The sequence below is a fragment of the Pan paniscus genome, chromosome 18 (assembly GCF_029289425.2).
Source record: "Pan paniscus chromosome 18, NHGRI_mPanPan1-v2.0_pri, whole genome shotgun sequence".
NCBI lineage: Eukaryota > Metazoa > Chordata > Mammalia > Primates > Hominidae > Pan > Pan paniscus.
The window spans coordinates 51,175,846-51,194,414 of NC_073267.2; positions in this window are offsets into that span (position 1 = coordinate 51,175,846).

Genomic DNA, 18,569 nt, shown 5'->3' on the forward strand with positions numbered 1-18,569 from the left:
CTCTTTGTGTACGATCTGAAAGTGGATATTTCAATAGCTTTGAGGATTTCGTTGGAAACGGGAATATCATCGTATAAAATCTAGACAGATGGATTCTCAGAAATTTCTTTATGATGATTGCATTCAAGTCACAGAGGTGAACATTCGCTTTCATAGAGCAGGTTTAAACACTCTTTGTGTAGAATCTGGAAGTGGACATTTGGAGTACTTTGAGGCCTATGTTGAAAAAGGAAATCTCTTCCATAAGAACTAGACAGAAGCATTCTCAGAAACTTGTTTCTGATGTGTGTACTCAACAAACAGACTTGAACCTTTCTTTTGATAGAGCAGTTTTGAAACACTCTTGTTATAGAATCTGCAAGTGGATATTTGGATTTCTTTGAGGATTTCATTGGAAACCCGAATATCTCCATATAAAAAGAAGAAGCATTCTCAGAAACGTCTTTGTGATGTTTGCATTCAAGTCACAGAGTTTAGCATTTCCTTTTACAGAGTACGTTTGAAACAGTCTTTTTGTAGTGTCTGGGAGAGGACATTCCAAACGCTTTCTGGCCTGTGGTGAAAAAGGAAATCTAGTCCCATAAAAACTAGACAGAAGCATTCTCAGAAACTAGTTTGTGATGTGTGTACTCAACTAACAGAGTTGAACCTTTCTTTTGATAGAGGAGTTCTGAAACACTCTTTTTGTACGATCTGCAAGTGGATATTTGGATAGCTTTGAGGATTTCGTTGGAAACGGGAATATCACCGTATAAAATCTAGACAGATGCATTCTCAGAAACTTCTTTATGATGACTGCATTCAAGGCACAGACTTGAACATTTGCTTTCATAGAGCAGGTTTGAAACACTCTTTTTGTAGGATCTGGAAGTGGACATTTGGAGCGCTTTGAGGCCTATGGTGAAAAAGGAAATCTCTTCCCATGAGAACTAGACAGAAGCATTCTCAGAAACTTGTTTCTGATGTGTGCACTCAACTAACAGAGTTGAACCTGTCTTTTGATAGAGCAGTTGGGAAACACTCTTGTTATAGAATCTGCAAGTGGATATTTGGATTGCTTTTAGGATTTCCTTGGAAACGCGATTATTTCCATATAAAAAGAGGAAAATTCTCAGAAACTTCTTCGTGATGTTTGCATTCAAGTCACAGAGTTGAGCATTCCCTTTTACAGAGCAGGTTGGAAACAGTCTTTTTGTAGTATCTGGAAGTGGACATTCTGAACGCTTTGAGGCCTATGATGAAAAAGGAAATCTCTTCCCATAAAAACTAGACAGAAGCATTCTCAGAAACTTGTTTCTGATGTGTGTACTCAACTCACAGGGTTGGACCTATCGTTTGATAGAGCAGTTTTGAAACACTCCTTCTGTGCGATCTGCAGGTGGATATTTGGATACCTTTGAGAATTTCGTTGGAAACGGAAATAACATCGTATAAAATCTAGACTGATGCATTCTCAGAAACTTCTTTGTGATGATTGCATTCACGTCACAGAGTTGAACATTCGCTTTCATAGAGCAAGTTTGAAACACTCTCTTTGTAGAATCTGGAAGTGGACATTTGGAGTGCTTTGGGGCCTATGGTGAAAAAGGAAATCCCTTCCCATGAAAACTAGACAGAAGCATTGTCAGAAACTTGTTTCTGATGTGTGTACTCAACTAACAGAGTTCAACGTTTCTTTTGATAAAGCAGTTTTGAAACACTCTTGTTATAGAATCTACAAGGGGATATTTGGATTGCTTTGAGGATTTCGTTGGCAGCGGAATTATCTCCATATAAAAAGAAGCATTCTCAGAAACTTCTTTGTTATGTTTGCATTGAAGTCACAGGGATGTGCATTCCCATTTACAGAGCAGGTTTCAAACAGACTTTTTGTAGTATCTGGAAGTGGACATTCCGAACGCGTTGAGGCCAAAGGTGAAAAAGGAAATTTCTTCCCATAAAAACTAGACAGAAGCATTCTCAGAAACTTGTTTGTGATGGGTGAACTCCACTAACAGAGTAGAACTTTTCTTTTGATAGAGCAGTTTTGAAACACTCTTTTTGTGTGATCTGCAAGTGGATATTTGGATAGCTTCAAGGATTTCGTTGGAAACGGGAATACCATCGGATAAATCTAGACAGACGCATTCTCAGAAACTTCTTTATGATGATTGCATTCAAGTCACAGAGTTGAACATTCGCTTTCGTAGAGCAGGTTTGAAACACACTTTTGTAGATTCTGGAAGTGGACATTTGGAGCGCTTTGAGGCCTGTGGTGAAAAAGGAAATTTCTTCCCATAAAAACTAGACTGAAGCATTCTCAGAATCTTGTTTCTGATGTGTGTATTTAACTAACAGAGTTTAACCTTTCTTTTGATAGAGAGGTTTTGAAACACTCTTGTTATAGTATCTGCAGGTGGATATGTGGAATGCTTTGAGGATTTCGTTGGAAACAGGATTATCTCCATATAAAAAGAAGAAGCATTCTCAGAAACTTCTTTGGGATGTTTGCATTCAATTCACAGGGTTGAGCATTCCCTTGTACTGAGCAGGTTTGAAACAGTCTTTTTGTAGGATCTGGAAGTGGACATTCCGAACGCTTTCATGCCTACGGTGAAAAAGGAAATCTCTTCCCATAAAAACTAGACAGAAGTATTCTCCGAAACTTCGTTGTGATGTGTGTACTCAACTAACAGAGTTGAACCTTTCTTTTGATAGAGCAGTTATGAAACACTCTTTTTGTACGATCTGCAAGTGGATATTTCGATAGCTTTGAGGATTTCGTTGGAAACGGGAATATCATCTTATACAATCTAGACAGATGGATTCTCAGAAATTTCTTTATGATGATTGCATTCAAGTCACAGAGGTGAACATTCGCTTTCATAGAGCAGGTTTAAACACTCTTTTTGTAGAATCTGGAAGTGGACATTTGGAGTACTTTGAGGCCTATGTTGAAAAAGGAAATCTCTTCCATAAGAACTAGACAGAAGCATTCTCAGAAACTTGTTTCTGATGTGTGTACTCAACAAACAGACTTGAACCTTTCTTTTGATAGAGCAGTTTTGAAACACTCTTGTTATAGAATCTGCAAGTGGATATTTGGATTTCTTTGAGGATTTCGTTGGAAACCCGAATATCTCCGTATAAAAAGAAGAAGCATTCTCAGAAACGTCTTTGTGATGTTTGCATTCAAGTCACAGAGTTTAGCATTTCCTTTTACAGAGTACGTTTGAAACAGTCTTTTTGTAGTGTCTGGGAGTGGACATTCCGAACGCTTTCTGGCCTGTGGTGAAAAAGGAAATCTATTCCCATAAAAACTAGACAGAAGCATTCTCAGAAACTAGTTTGTGATGTGTGTACTCAACTAACAGAGTTGAACCTTTCTTTTGATAGAGGAGTTCTGAAACACTCTTTTTGTACGATCTGCAAGTGGATATTTGGATAGCTTTGAGGATTTCGTTGGAAACGGGAATATCACCGTATAAAATCTAGACAGATGCATTCTCAGAAACTTCTTTATGATGATTGCATTCAAGGCACAGACTTGAACATTTGCTTTCATAGAGCAGGTTTGAAACACTCTTTTTGTAGGATCTGGAAGTGGACATTTGGAGCGCTTTGAGGCCTATGGTGAAAAAGGAAATCTCTTCCCATAAAAACTAGACAGAAGCATTCTCAGAAACTTGTTTCTGATGTGTGCACTCAACTAACAGAGTTGAACCTGTCTTTTGATAGAGCAGTTGGGAAACACTCTTGTTATAGAATCTGCAAGTGGATATTTGGATTGCTTTTAGGATTTCCTTGGAAACGCGATTATTTCCATATAAAAAGAGGAAAATTCTCAGAAACTTCTTCGTGATGTTTGCATTCAAGTCACAGAGTTGAGCATTCCCTTTTACAGAGCAGGTTGGAAACAGTCTTTTTGTAGTATCTGGAAGTGGACATTCTGAACGCTTTGAGGCCTATGATGAAAAAGGAAATCTCTTCCCATAAAAACTAGACAGAAGCATTCTCAGAAACTTGTTTCTGATGTGTGTACTCAACTCACAGGGTTGGACCTATCGTTTGATAGAGCAGTTTTGAAACACTCCTTCTGTGCGATCTGCAAGTGGATATTTGGATAGCTTTGAGAATTTCGTTGGAAACGGAAATAACATCGTATAAAATCTAGACTGATGCATTCTCAGAAACTTCTTTGTGATGATTGAATTCACGTCACAGAGTTGAACATTCGCTTTCATAGAGCAAGTTTGAAACACTCTCTTTGTAGAATCTGGAAGTGGACATTTGGAGTGCTTTGGGGCCTATGGTGAAAAAGGAAATCCCTTCCCATGAAAACTAGACAGAAGCATTGTCAGAAACTTGTTTCTGATGTGTGTACTCAACTAACAGAGTTCAACGTTTCTTTTGATAAAGCAGTTTTGAAACACTCTTGTTATAGAATCTACAAGGGGATATTTGGATTGCTTTGAGGATTTCGTTGGCAGCGGAATTATCTCCATATAAAAAGAAGAAGCATTCTCAGAAACTTCTTTGTTATGTTTGCATTGAAGTCACAGGGATGTGCATTCCCATTTACAGAGCAGGTTTCAAACAGACTTTTTGTAGTATCTGGAAGTGGACATTCCGAACGCGTTGAGGCCAAAGGTGAAAAAGGAAATTTCTTCCCATAAAAACTAGACAGAAGCATTCTCAGAAACTTGTTTGTGATGGGTGTACTCCACTAACAGAGTTGAACTTTTCTTTTGATAGAGCAGTTTTGAAACACTCTTTTTGTGTGATCTGCAAGTGGATATTTGGATAGCTTTAAGGATTTCGTTGGAAACGGGAATATCATCGGATAAAATCTAGACAGATGCATTCTCAGAAACTTCTTTATGATGATTGCATTCAAGTCACAGAGTTGAACATTCGCTTTCGTAGAGCAGGTTTGAAACACTCTTTTTGTACATTCTGGAAGTGGACATTTGGAGCGCTTTGAGGCCTGTGGTGAAAAAGTAAATTTCTTCCCATAAAAACTAGACTGAAGCATTCTCAGAAACTTGTTTCTGATGTGTGTACTTAACTAACAGATTTGAACTTTCTTTTGATAGAGAAGATTTGAAACACTCTTGTTATAGTATCTGCAGGTGGATATGTGGAATGCTTTGAGGATTTCGTTGGAAACGGGATTATCCCCATATAAAAAGAAGAAGCATTCTCAGAAACTTCTTTGGGATGTTTGCATTCAAGTCACAGGGTTGAGCATTCCCTTGTACTGAGCAGGTTTGAAACAGTCTTTTTGTAGGATCTGGAAGTGGACATTCAGAACGCTTTCATGCCTACGGTGAAAAAGGAAATCTCTTCCCATAAAAACTAGACAGAAGTATTCTCCGAAACCTCGTTGTGATGTGTGTACTCAACTAGCAGAGTTGAACCTTTCTTTTGATAGAGCAGTTTTGAAACCCTCTTTTTGTGTGATCAGCAAGTGGATATTTGGATAGCTTTAAGGATTTCGTTGGAAACGGGAATATCATCGGATAAAATCTAGACAGATGCATTCTCAGAAACTTCTTTATGATGATTGCATTCAAGTCACAGAGGTGAACATTCGCTTTCATAGAGCAGGTTTAAACACTCTTTTTGTAGAATCTGGAAGTGGACATTTGGAGTACTTTGAGGCCTATGGTGAAAAAGGAAATCTCTTCCATAAGAACTAGACAGAAGCATTCTCAGAAACTTGTTTCTGATGTGTGTACTCAACAAACAGACTTGAACCTTTCTTTTGATAGAGCAGTTTTGAAACACTCTTGTTATAGAATCTGCAAGTGGATATTTGGATTTCTTTGAGGATTTCGTTGGAAACCCGAATATCTCCATATAAAAAGAAGAAGCATTCTCAGAAACGTCTTTGTGATGTTTGCATTCAAGTCACAGAGTTTAGCATTTCCTTTTACAGAGTACGTTTGAAACAGTCTTTTTGTAGTGTCTGGGAGTGGACATTCCGAACGCTTTCTGGCCTGTGGTGAAAAAGGAAATCTATTCCCATAAAAACTAGACAGAAGCATTCTCAGAAACTAGTTTGTGATGTGTGTACTCAACTAACAGAGTTGAACCTTTCTTTTGATAGAGGAGTTCTGAAACACTCTTTTTGTACGATCTGCAAGTGGATATTTGGATAGCTTTGAGGATTTCGTTGGAAACGGGAATATCACCGTATAAAATCTAGACAGATGCATTCTCAGAAACTTCTTTATGATGATTGCATTCAAGGCACAGACTTGAACATTTGCTTTCATAGAGCAGGTTTGAAACACTCTTTTTGTAGGATCTGGAAGTGGACATTTGGAGCGCTTTGAGGCCTATGGTGAAAAAGGAAATCTCTTCCCATAAAAACTAGACAGAAGCATTCTCAGAAACTTGTTTCTGATGTGTGCACTCAACTAACAGAGTTGAACCTGTCTTTTGATAGAGCAGTTGGGAAACACTCTTGTTATAGAATCTGCAAGTGGATATTTGGATTGCTTTTAGGATTTCCTTGGAAACGCGATTATTTCCATATAAAAAGAGGAAAATTCTCAGAAACTTCTTCGTGATGTTTGCATTCAAGTCACAGAGTTGAGCATTCCCTTTTACAGAGCAGGTTGGAAACAGTCTTTTTGTAGTATCTGGAAGTGGACATTCTGAACGCTTTGAGGCCTATGATGAAAAAGGAAATCTCTTCCCATAAAAACTAGACAGAAGCATTCTCAGAAACTTGTTTCTGATGTGTGTACTCAACTCACAGGGTTGGACCTATCGTTTGATAGAGCAGTTTTGAAACACTCCTTCTGTGCGATCTGCAAGTGGATATTTGGATAGCTTTGAGAATTTCGTTGGAAACGGAAATAACATCGTATAAAATCTAGACTGATGCATTCTCAGAAACTTCTTTGTGATGATTGAATTCACGTCACAGAGTTGAACATTCGCTTTCATAGAGCAAGTTTGAAACACTCTCTTTGTAGAATCTGGAAGTGGACATTTGGAGTGCTTTGGGGCCTATGGTGAAAAAGGAAATCCCTTCCCATGAAAACTAGACAGAAGCATTGTCAGAAACTTGTTTCTGATGTGTGTACTCAACTAACAGAGTTCAACGTTTCTTTTGATAAAGCAGTTTTGAAACACTCTTGTTATAGAATCTACAAGGGGATATTTGGATTGCTTTGAGGATTTCGTTGGCAGCGGAATTATCTCCATATAAAAAGAAGAAGCATTCTCAGAAACTTCTTTGTTATGTTTGCATTGAAGTCACAGGGATGTGCATTCCCATTTACAGAGCAGGTTTCAAACAGACTTTTTGTAGTATCTGGAAGTGGACATTCCGAACGCGTTGAGGCCAAAGGTGAAAAAGGAAATTTCTTCCCATAAAAACTAGACAGAAGCATTCTCAGAAACTTGTTTGTGATGGGTGTACTCCACTAACAGAGTTGAACTTTTCTTTTGATAGAGCAGTTTTGAAACACTCTTTTTGTGTGATCTGCAAGTGGATATTTGGATAGCTTTAAGGATTTCGTTGGAAACGGGAATATCATCGGATAAAATCTAGACAGATGCATTCTCAGAAACTTCTTTATGATGATTGCATTCAAGTCACAGAGTTGAACATTCGCTTTCGTAGAGCAGGTTTGAAACACTCTTTTTGTACATTCTGGAAGTGGACATTTGGAGCGCTTTGAGGCCTGTGGTGAAAAAGGAAATTTCTTCCCATAAAAACTAGACTGAAGCATTCTCAGAAACTTGTTTCTGATGTGTGTACTTAACTAACAGATTTGAACTTTCTTTTGATAGAGAAGATTTGAAACACTCTTGTTATAGTATCTGCAGGTGGATATGTGGAATGCTTTGAGGATTTCGTTGGAAACGGGATTATCCCCATATAAAAAGAAGAAGCATTCTCAGAAACTTCTTTGGGATGTTTGCATTCAAGTCACAGGGTTGAGCATTCCCTTGTACTGAGCAGGTTTGAAACAGTCTTTTTGTAGGATTTGGAAGTGGACATTCAGAACGCTTTCATGCCTACGGTGAAAAAGGAAATCTCTTCCCATAAAAACTAGACAGAAGTATTCTCCGAAACTTCGTTGTGATGTGTGTACTCAACTAGCAGAGTTGAACCTTTCTTTTGATAGAGCAGTTTTGAAACCCTCTTTTTGTGTGATCTGCAAGTGGATATTTGGATAGCTTTAAGGATTTCGTTGGAAACGGGAATATCACCGTATAAAATCTAGACAGATGCATTCTCAGAAACTTCTTTATGATGATTGCATTCAAGGCACAGACTTGAACATTTGCTTTCATAGAGCAGGTTTGAAACACTCTTTTTGTAGGATCTGGAAGTGGACATTTGGAGCGCTTTGAGGCCTATGGTGAAAAAGGAAATCTCTTCCCATAAAAACTAGACAGAAGCATTCTCAGAAACTTGTTTCTGATGTGTGCACTCAACTAACAGAGTTGAACCTGTCTTTTGATAGAGCAGTTGGGAAACACTCTTGTTATAGAATCTGCAAGTGGATATTTGGATTGCTTTTAGGATTTCCTTGGAAACGCGATTATTTCCATATAAAAAGAGGAAAATTCTCAGAAACTTCTTCGTGATGTTTGCATTCAAGTCACAGAGTTGAGCATTCCCTTTTACAGAGCAGGTTGGAAACAGTCTTTTTGTAGTATCTGGAAGTGGACATTCTGAACGCTTTGAGGCCTATGATGAAAAAGGAAATCTCTTCCCATAAAAACTAGACAGAAGCATTCTCAGAAACTTGTTTCTGATGTGTGTACTCAACTCACAGGGTTGGACCTATCGTTTGATAGAGCAGTTTTGAAACACTCCTTCTGTGCGATCTGCAAGTGGATATTTGGATAGCTTTGAGAATTTCGTTGGAAACGGAAATAACATCGTATAAAATCTAGACTGATGCATTCTCAGAAACTTCTTTGTGATGATTGAATTCACGTCACAGAGTTGAACATTCGCTTTCATAGAGCAAGTTTGAAACACTCTCTTTGTAGAATCTGGAAGTGGACATTTGGAGTGCTTTGGGGCCTATGGTGAAAAAGGAAATCCCTTCCCATGAAAACTAGACAGAAGCATTGTCAGAAACTTGTTTCTGATGTGTGTACTCAACTAACAGAGTTCAACGTTTCTTTTGATAAAGCAGTTTTGAAACACTCTTGTTATAGAATCTACAAGGGGATATTTGGATTGCTTTGAGGATTTCGTTGGCAGCGGAATTATCTCCATATAAAAAGAAGAAGCATTCTCAGAAACTTCTTTGTTATGTTTGCATTGAAGTCACAGGGATGTGCATTCCCATTTACAGAGCAGGTTTCAAACAGACTTTTTGTAGTATCTGGAAGTGGACATTCCGAACGCGTTGAGGCCAAAGGTGAAAAAGGAAATTTCTTCCCATAAAAACTAGACAGAAGCATTCTCAGAAACTTGTTTGTGATGGGTGTACTCCACTAACAGAGTTGAACTTTTCTTTTGATAGAGCAGTTTTGAAACACTCTTTTTGTGTGATCTGCAAGTGGATATTTGGATAGCTTTAAGGATTTCGTTGGAAACGGGAATATCATCGGATAAAATCTAGACAGATGCATTCTCAGAAACTTCTTTATGATGATTGCATTCAAGTCACAGAGTTGAACATTCGCTTTCGTAGAGCAGGTTTGAAACACTCTTTTTGTACATTCTGGAAGTGGACATTTGGAGCGCTTTGAGGCCTGTGGTGAAAAAGGAAATTTCTTCCCATAAAAACTAGACTGAAGCATTCTCAGAAACTTGTTTCTGATGTGTGTACTTAACTAACAGATTTGAACTTTCTTTTGATAGAGAAGATTTGAAACACTCTTGTTATAGTATCTGCAGGTGGATATGTGGAATGCTTTGAGGATTTCGTTGGAAACGGGATTATCCCCATATAAAAAGAAGAAGCATTCTCAGAAACTTCTTTGGGATGTTTGCATTCAAGTCACAGGGTTGAGCATTCCCTTGTACTGAGCAGGTTTGAAACAGTCTTTTTGTAGGATCTGGAAGTGGACATTCAGAACGCTTTCATGCCTACGGTGAAAAAGGAAATCTCTTCCCATAAAAACTAGACAGAAGTATTCTCCGAAACTTCGTTGTGATGTGTGTACTCAACTAGCAGAGTTGAACCTTTCTTTTGATAGAGCAGTTTTGAAACCCTCTTTTTGTGTGATCTGCAAGTGGATATTTGGATAGCTTTAAGGATTTCGTTGGAAACGGGAATATCACCGTATAAAATCTAGACAGATGCATTCTCAGAAACTTCTTTATGATGATTGCATTCAAGGCACAGACTTGAACATTTGCTTTCATAGAGCAGGTTTGAAACACTCTTTTTGTAGGATCTGGAAGTGGACATTTGGAGCGCTTTGAGGCCTATGGTGAAAAAGGAAATCTCTTCCCATAAAAACTAGACAGAAGCATTCTCAGAAACTTGTTTCTGATGTGTGCACTCAACTAACAGAGTTGAACCTGTCTTTTGATAGAGCAGTTGGGAAACACTCTTGTTATAGAATCTGCAAGTGGATATTTGGATTGCTTTTAGGATTTCCTTGGAAACGCGATTATTTCCATATAAAAAGAGGAAAATTCTCAGAAACTTCTTCGTGATGTTTGCATTCAAGTCACAGAGTTGAGCATTCCCTTTTACAGAGCAGGTTGGAAACAGTCTTTTTGTAGTATCTGGAAGTGGACATTCTGAACGCTTTGAGGCCTATGATGAAAAAGGAAATCTCTTCCCATAAAAACTAGACAGAAGCATTCTCAGAAACTTGTTTCTGATGTGTGTACTCAACTCACAGGGTTGGACCTATCGTTTGATAGAGCAGTTTTGAAACACTCCTTCTGTGCGATCTGCAAGTGGATATTTGGATAGCTTTGAGAATTTCGTTGGAAACGGAAATAACATCGTATAAAATCTAGACTGATGCATTCTCAGAAACTTCTTTGTGATGATTGAATTCACGTCACAGAGTTGAACATTCGCTTTCATAGAGCAAGTTTGAAACACTCTCTTTGTAGAATCTGGAAGTGGACATTTGGAGTGCTTTGGGGCCTATGGTGAAAAAGGAAATCCCTTCCCATGAAAACTAGACAGAAGCATTGTCAGAAACTTGTTTCTGATGTGTGTACTCAACTAACAGAGTTCAACGTTTCTTTTGATAAAGCAGTTTTGAAACACTCTTTTTATAGAATCTACAAGGGGATATTTGGATTGCTTTGAGGATTTCGTTGGCAGCGGAATTATCTCCATATAAAAAGAAGAAGCATTCTCAGAAACTTCTTTGTTATGTTTGCATTGAAGTCACAGGGATGTGCATTCCCATTTACAGAGCAGGTTTCAAACAGACTTTTTGTAGTATCTGGAAGTGGACATTCCGAACGCGTTGAGGCCAAAGGTGAAAAAGGAAATTTCTTCCCATAAAAACTAGACAGAAGCATTCTCAGAAACTTGTTTGTGATGGGTGTACTCCACTAACAGAGTTGAACTTTTCTTTTGATAGAGCAGTTTTGAAACACTCTTTTTGTGTGATCTGCAAGTGGATATTTGGATAGCTTTAAGGATTTCGTTGGAAACGGGAATATCATCGGATAAAATCTAGACAGATGCATTCTCAGAAACTTCTTTATGATGATTGCATTCAAGTCACAGAGTTGAACATTCGCTTTCGTAGAGCAGGTTTGAAACACTCTTTTTGTACATTCTGGAAGTGGACATTTGGAGCGCTTTGAGGCCTGTGGTGAAAAAGGAAATTTCTTCCCATAAAAACTAGACTGAAGCATTCTCAGAAACTTGTTTCTGATGTGTGTACTTAACTAACAGATTTGAACTTTCTTTTGATAGAGAAGATTTGAAACACTCTTGTTATAGTATCTGCAGGTGGATATGTGGAATGCTTTGAGGATTTCGTTGGAAACGGGATTATCCCCATATAAAAAGAAGAAGCATTCTCAGAAACTTCTTTGGGATGTTTGCATTCAAGTCACAGGGTTGAGCATTCCCTTGTACTGAGCAGGTTTGAAACAGTCTTTTTGTAGGATCTGGAAGTGGACATTCAGAACGCTTTCATGCCTACGGTGAAAAAGGAAATCTCTTCCCATAAAAACTAGACAGAAGTATTCTCCGAAACTTCGTTGTGATGTGTGTACTCAACTAGCAGAGTTGAACCTTTCTTTTGATAGAGCAGTTTTGAAACCCTCTTTTTGTGTGATCTGCAAGTGGATATTTGGATAGCTTTAAGGATTTCGTTGGAAACGGGAATATCATCGGATAAAATCTAGACAGATGCATTCTCAGAAACTTCTTTATGATGATTGCATTCAAGTCACAGAGGTGAACATTCGCTTTCGTAGAGCAGGTTTAAACACTCTTTTTGTAGAATCTGGAAGTGGACATTTGGAGTACTTTGAGGCCTATGGTGAAAAAGGAAATCTCTTCCATAAGAACTAGACAGAAGCATTCTCAGAAACTTGTTTCTGATGTGTGTACTCAACAAACAGACTTGAACCTTTCTTTTGATAGAGCAGTTTTGAAACACTCTTGTTATAGAATCTGCAAGTGGATATTTGGATTTCTTTGAGGATTTCGTTGGAAACCCGAATATCTCCATATAAAAAGAAGAAGCATTCTCAGAAACGTCTTTGTGATGTTTGCATTCAAGTCACAGAGTTTAGCATTTCCTTTTACAGAGTACGTTTGAAACAGTCTTTTTGTAGTGTCTGGGAGTGGACATTCCGAACGCTTTCTGGCCTGTGGTGAAAAAGGAAATCTATTCCCATAAAAACTAGACAGAAGCATTCTCAGAAACTAGTTTGTGATGTGTGTACTCAACTAACAGAGTTGAACCTTTCTTTTGATAGAGGAGTTCTGAAACACTCTTTTTGTACGATCTGCAAGTGGATATTTGGATAGCTTTGAGGATTTCGTTGGAAACGGGAATATCACCGTATAAAATCTAGACAGATGCATTCTCAGAAACTTCTTTATGATGATTGCATTCAAGGCACAGACTTGAACATTTGCTTTCATAGAGCAGGTTTGAAACACTCTTTTTGTAGGATCTGGAAGTGGACATTTGGAGCGCTTTGAGGCCTATGGTGAAAAAGGAAATCTCTTCCCATAAAAACTAGACAGAAGCATTCTCAGAAACTTGTTTCTGATGTGTGCACTCAACTAACAGAGTTGAACCTGTCTTTTGATAGAGCAGTTGGGAAACACTCTTGTTATAGAATCTGCAAGTGGATATTTGGATTGCTTTTAGGATTTCCTTGGAAACGCGATTATTTCCATATAAAAAGAGGAAAATTCTCAGAAACTTCTTCGTGATGTTTGCATTCAAGTCACAGAGTTGAGCATTCCCTTTTACAGAGCAGGTTGGAAACAGTCTTTTTGTAGTATCTGGAAGTGGACATTCTGAACGCTTTGAGGCCTATGATGAAAAAGGAAATCTCTTCCCATGAAAACTAGACAGAAGCATTCTCAGAAACTTGTTTCTGATGTGTGTACTCAACTCACAGGGTTGGACCTATCGTTTGATAGAGCAGTTTTGAAACACTCCTTCTGTGCGATCTGCAAGTGGATATTTGGATAGCTTTGAGAATTTCGTTGGAAACGGAAATAACATCGTATAAAATCTAGACTGATGCATTCTCAGAAACTTCTTTGTGATGATTGAATTCACGTCACAGAGTTGAACATTCGCTTTCATAGAGCAAGTTTGAAACACTCTCTTTGTAGAATCTGGAAGTGGACATTTGGAGTGCTTTGGGGCCTATGGTGAAAAAGGAAATCCCTTCCCATGAAAACTAGACAGAAGCATTGTCAGAAACTTGTTTCTGATGTGTGTACTCAACTAACAGAGTTCAACGTTTCTTTTGATAAAGCAGTTTTGAAACACTCTTGTTATAGAATCTACAAGGGGATATTTGGATTGCTTTGAGGATTTCGTTGGCAGCGGAATTATCTCCATATAAAAAGAAGAAGCATTCTCAGAAACTTCTTTGTTATGTTTGCATTGAAGTCACAGGGATGTGCATTCCCATTTACAGAGCAGGTTTCAAACAGACTTTTTGTAGTATCTGGAAGTGGACATTCCGAACGCGTTGAGGCCAAAGGTGAAAAAGGAAATTTCTTCCCATAAAAACTAGACAGAAGCATTCTCAGAAACTTGTTTGTGATGGGTGTACTCCACTAACAGAGTTGAACTTTTCTTTTGATAGAGCAGTTTTGAAACACTCTTTTTGTGTGATCTGCAAGTGGATATTTGGATAGCTTTAAGGATTTCGTTGGAAACGGGAATATCATCGGATAAAATCTAGACAGATGCATTCTCAGAAACTTCTTTATGATGATTGCATTCAAGTCACAGAGTTGAACATTCGCTTTCGTAGAGCAGGTTTGAAACACTCTTTTTGTACATTCTGGAAGTGGACATTTGGAGCGCTTTGAGGCCTGTGGTGAAAAAGGAAATTTCTTCCCATAAAAACTAGACTGAAGCATTCTCAGAAACTTGTTTCTGATGTGTGTACTTAACTAACAGATTTGAACTTTCTTTTGATAGAGAAGATTTGAAACACTCTTGTTATAGTATCTGCAGGTGGATATGTGGAATGCTTTGAGGATTTCGTTGGAAACGGGATTATCCCCATATAAAAAGAAGAAGCATTCTCAGAAACTTCTTTGGGATGTTTGCATTCAAGTCACAGGGTTGAGCATTCCCTTGTACTGAGCAGGTTTGAAACAGTCTTTTTGTAGGATCTGGAAGTGGACATTCCGAACGCTTTCATGCCTACGGTGAAAAAGGAAATCTCTTCCCATAAAAACTAGACAGAAGTATTCTCCGAAACTTCGTTGTGATGTGTGTACTCAACTAGCAGAGTTGAACCTTTCTTTTGATAGAGCAGTTTTGAAACACTCTTTTTGTGTGATCTGCAAGTGGATATTTGGATAGCTTTAAGGATTTCGTTGGAAACGGGAATATCATCGGATAAAATCTAGACAGATGCATTCTCAGAAACTTCTTTATGATGATTGCATTCAAGTCACAGAGGTGAACATTCGCTTTCATAGAGCAGGTTTAAACACTCTTTTTGTAGAATCTGGAAGTGGACATTTGGAGTACTTTGAGGCCTATGTTGAAAAAGGAAATCTCTTCCATAAGAACTAGACAGAAGCATTCTCAGAAACTTGTTTCTGATGTGTGTACTCAACAAACAGACTTGAACCTTTCTTTTGATAGAGCAGTTTTGAAACACTCTTGTTATAGAATCTGCAAGTGGATATTTGGATTTCTTTGAGGATTTCGTTGGAAACCCGAATATCTCCGTATAAAAAGAAGAAGCATTCTCAGAAACGTCTTTGTGATGTTTGCATTCAAGTCACAGAGTTTAGCATTTCCTTTTACAGAGTACGTTTGAAACAGTCTTTTTGTAGTGTCTGGGAGTGGACATTCCGAACGCTTTCTGGCCTGTGGTGAAAAAGGAAATCTATTCCCATAAAAACTAGACAGAAGCATTCTCAGAAACTAGTTTGTGATGTGTGTACTCAACTAACAGAGTTGAACCTTTCTTTTGATAGAGGAGTTCTGAAACACTCTTTTTGTACGATCTGCAAGTGGATATTTGGATAGCTTTGAGGATTTCGTTGGAAACGGGAATATCACCGTATAAAATCTAGACAGATGCATTCTCAGAAACTTCTTTATGATGATTGCATTCAAGGCACAGACTTGAACATTTGCTTTCATAGAGCAGGTTTGAAACACTCTTTTTGTAGGATCTGGAAGTGGACATTTGGAGCGCTTTGAGGCCTATGGTGAAAAAGGAAATCTCTTCCCATAAAAACTAGACAGAAGCATTCTCAGAAACTTGTTTCTGATGTGTGCACTCAACTAACAGAGTTGAACCTGTCTTTTGATAGAGCAGTTGGGAAACACTCTTGTTATAGAATCTGCAAGTGGATATTTGGATTGCTTTTAGGATTTCCTTGGAAACGCGATTATTTCCATATAAAAAGAGGAAAATTCTCAGAAACTTCTTCGTGATGTTTGCATTCAAGTCACAGAGTTGAGCATTCCCTTTTACAGAGCAGGTTGGAAACAGTCTTTTTGTAGTATCTGGAAGTGGACATTCTGAACGCTTTGAGGCCTATGATGAAAAAGGAAATCTCTTCCCATGAAAACTAGACAGAAGCATTCTCAGAAACTTGTTTCTGATGTGTGTACTCAACTCACAGGGTTGGACCTATCGTTTGATAGAGCAGTTTTGAAACACTCCTTCTGTGCGATCTGCAAGTGGATATTTGGATACCTTTGAGAATTTCGTTGGAAACGGAAATAACATCGTATAAAATCTAGACTGATGCATTCTCAGAAACTTCTTTGTGATGATTGAATTCACGTCACAGAGTTGAACATTCGCTTTCATAGAGCAAGTTTGAAACACTCTCTTTGTAGAATCTGGAAGTGGACATTTGGAGTGCTTTGGGGCCTATGGTGAAAAAGGAAATCCCTTCCCATGAAAACTAGACAGAAGCATTGTCAGAAACTTGTTTCTGATGTGTGTACTCAACTAACAGAGTTCAACGTTTCTTTTGATAAAGCAGTTTAGAAACACTCTTGTTATAGAATCTACAAGGGGATATTTGGATTGCTTTGAGGATTTCGTTGGCAGCGGAATTATCTCCATATAAAAAGAAGAAGCATTCTCAGAAACTTCTTTGTTATGTTTGCATTGAAGTCACAGGGATGTGCATTCCCATTTACAGAGCAGGTTTCAAACAGACTTTTTGTAGTATCTGGAAGTGGACATTCCGAACGCGTTGAGGCCAAAGGTGAAAAAGGAAATTTCTTCCCATAAAAACTAGACAGAAGCATTCTCAGAAACTTGTTTGTGATGGGTGTACTCCACTAACAGAGTTGAACTTTTCTTTTGATAGAGCAGTTTTGAAACACTCTTTTTGTGTGATCTGCAAGTGGATATTTGGATAGCTTTAAGGATTTCGTTGGAAACGGGAATATCATCGGATAAAATCTAGACAGATGCATTCTCAGAAACTTCTTTATGATGATTGCATTCAAGTCACAGAGTTGAACATTCGCTTTCGTAGAGCAGGTTTGAAACACTCTTTTTGTACATTCTGGAAGTGGACATTTGGAGCGCTTTGAGGCCTGTGGTGAAAAAGGAAATTTCTTCCCATAAAAACTAGACTGAAGCATTCTCAGAAACTTGTTTCTGATGTGTGTACTTAACTAACAGATTTGAACCTTTCTTTTGATAGAGAAGATTTGAAACACTCTTGTTATAGTATCTGCAGGTGGATATGTGGAATGCTTTGAGGATTTCGTTGGAAACGGGATTATCTCCATATAAAAAGAAGAAGCATTCTCAGAAACTTCTTTGGGATGTTTGCATTCAAGTCACAGGGTTGAGCATTCCCTTGTACTGAGCAGGTTTGAAACAGTCTTTTTGTAGGATCTGGAAGTGGACATTCCGAACGCTTTCATGCCTACGGTGAAAAAGGAAATCTCTTCCCATAAAAACTAGACAGAAGTATTCTCCGAAACTTCGTTGTGATGTGTGTACTCAACTAACAGACTTGAACCTTTCTTTTGATAGAGCAGTTTTGAAACACTCTTTTTGTACGATCTGCAAGTGGATATTTCGATAGCTTTGAGGATTTCGTTGGAAACGGGAATATCATCGTATAAAATCTAGACAGATGGATTCTCAGAAATTTCTTTATGATGATTGCATTCAAGTCACAGAGGTGAACATTCGCTTTCATAGAGCAGGTTTAAACACTCTTTTTGTAGAATCTGGAAGTGGACATTTGGAGTACTTTGAGGCCTATGTTGAAAAAGGAAATCTCTTCCATAAGAACTAGACAGAAGCATTCTCAGAAACTTGTTTCTGATGTGTGTACTCAACAAACAGACTTGAACCTTTCTTTTGATAGAGCAGTTTTGAAACACTCTTGTTATAGAATCTGCAAGTGGATATTTGGATTTCTTTGAGGATTTCGTTGGAAACCCGAATATCTCCGTATAAAAAGAAGAAGCATTCTCAGAAACGTCTTTGTGATGTTTGCATTCAAGTCACAGAGTTTAGCATTTCCTTTTACAGAGTACGTTTGAAACAGTCTTTTTGTAGTGTCTGGGAGTGGACATTCCGGACGCTTTCTGGCCTGTGGTGAAAAAGGAAATCTATTCCCATAAAAACTAGACAGAAGCATTCTCAGAAACTAGTTTGTGATGTGTGTACTCAACTAACAGAGTTGAACCTTTCTTTTGATAGAGGAGTTCTGAAACACTCTTTTTGTACGATCTGCAAGTGGATATTTGGATAGCTTTGAGGATTTCGTTGGAAACGGGAATATCACCGTATAAAATCTAGACAGATGCATTCTCAGAAACTTCTTTATGATGATTGCATTCAAGGCACAGACTTGAACATTTGCTTTCATAGAGCAGGTTTGAAACACTCTTTTTGTAGGATCTGGAAGTGGACATTTGGAGCGCTTTGAGGCCTATGGTGAAAAAGGAAATCT